The sequence below is a fragment of the Penaeus monodon genome, chromosome 32 (assembly GCF_015228065.2).
Source record: "Penaeus monodon isolate SGIC_2016 chromosome 32, NSTDA_Pmon_1, whole genome shotgun sequence".
Classification (NCBI taxonomy): domain Eukaryota; kingdom Metazoa; phylum Arthropoda; class Malacostraca; order Decapoda; family Penaeidae; genus Penaeus; species Penaeus monodon.
This window is the reverse complement of record NC_051417.1, coordinates 28,105,913-28,107,451: the sequence shown is the minus strand read 5'-3', so window position 1 is coordinate 28,107,451 and position 1,539 is coordinate 28,105,913. Positions and strand designations below refer to the sequence as shown.

The window sequence follows — 1,539 nt, the reverse complement described above, 5'->3', positions numbered from 1 at the left end:
TTCCGTTTACCAACACAATTCATTACAACTCTCATCGTCTGCTCTGTAAACTAACAGTGTCTCTTTTTCTCTGAAGGGTTTTACAATTTCCTTATTGTCGACCGCACGATCTTTGAAACAATGTTATTAAATACCTTCGCCAGAATCTGACAATGGTCAAGGAGAAATGGCTACTCTGCGCTTTACAATTACGAGGGCACAGCCTTTATAAAGAAATTCTATAGTAGCGACGGTTAATCAATTTTTTTTTGGCGGGTAAAAGTTGTTCCAAGGCTCCCCAGCTCCCTCGGGCTCCACAGCTATGCCGCCGGGACCTATAGCATTTGAAAATAATGACCTGGACTTTGTAATGTCGCTCCCCGAGAATTTCGGAAACGTTGGCGGTAGAACTAGGGTCAGAGTCATAACACATACGCTTCCTCGCAGTGGTGGGAGGTAATGCTGGCCACTGTTTTCATAAACGATATGACTACAATGCGTGAAGGTCATAACGGCGCCCCGTTTTTCTCTTCGCTGATGGTGCTCCATCGGTAAACTTCCTTTTTTTAATTCCGTGGTAATGTTTTTGTTGCTAACGAGCACACTCATTGCAGAATAACATATCTGTGTGCGCCCTTCCTGGCCCCGTCGATAAAAAATGGTCCCCCTTGAAAGTGAAACACTTCTCCAGCAACGTCCAACGAGTTAACATTCCACCGAGTGTCAAAACAATGTCGGGTCAAAGGAAAAAAAGCGACATACTGTGTTCGCGGGTCTCAAGCATCACACCCTCGCCTCCAGCCGGAAACATAACGAAATGCGCAACATCACTTCGAGAAATTCCATCTGTGAATCGCCAGACACCATAGGAATCGGCTGTCATAACTCACATCCCTTCGAGCGCCGTCCCAAGGGCTGTCAGCGGCATGAGTTCGCACACGTGCAGGCTGGCGGCCTCGACCTCGCCTGCGTCTCACGTCGGAGCTCATCGAACTGACATGCACTGTTTCGTCGCTGGCGAGTCCTGGTGACACCAGCGGGCGGCCGTCGGGGCGTTACACGTGTGACATGACCTGTACACCTCGGACTCACTTGGGTATTTCCAAGTCAGGAGGGAGAGGCTGCTAAGGGCACGAGGCGACGATGGCTCTCCACTCCCAGGGCCGTCGCTAGCTAGAGCGTATGCTAGTTGGGGCAGGAGAGGGCGGGGAGGAGTCTGGTAGCCCCTCGGTCCTCATCACTAAGAATGGGTTCTAGTTTACTTTAATGGATTCACCTCAAGCCAAGGCCAGCTAAAGGTAAGAGTGGATAGCGTCCCTAACTCTTGTGTACTCACCATGCACGGTTATTCCCGAATGGCAGAAAAGCACACACTCGACGGCGGGGACAAGATTCCTGCAGGAGAGGTTGTGAGGCAGCTCGACACTGCGGTAGGGCGGCGGGCGAGAGGTAAGAGCGGCGAGGGCGTGAGGCAGCCAGTGGGTGAGTATCGGGCAAGACGCAACCCTCCCGCTCGGCCACTGGAGTACGTCTGAGGGCCCGGCCAGCTCTCCTCCCCCT

General features: G+C 52.2%; 1 protein-coding gene across 1 annotated transcript in view; it reads right to left on the bottom strand.

Moving 5' to 3' along the window:
• The window catches only part of LOC119593783, a gene marked incomplete in the record, with an annotated part of 165,707 nt that extends 164,177 nt beyond the window's left edge, over positions 1 to 1,530 (bottom strand). Inside the window, 1 exon segment of the mRNA XM_037942807.1 lies at positions 1,316 to 1,530.
• Positions 1,531 to 1,539: the final 9 nt, after the last annotated feature.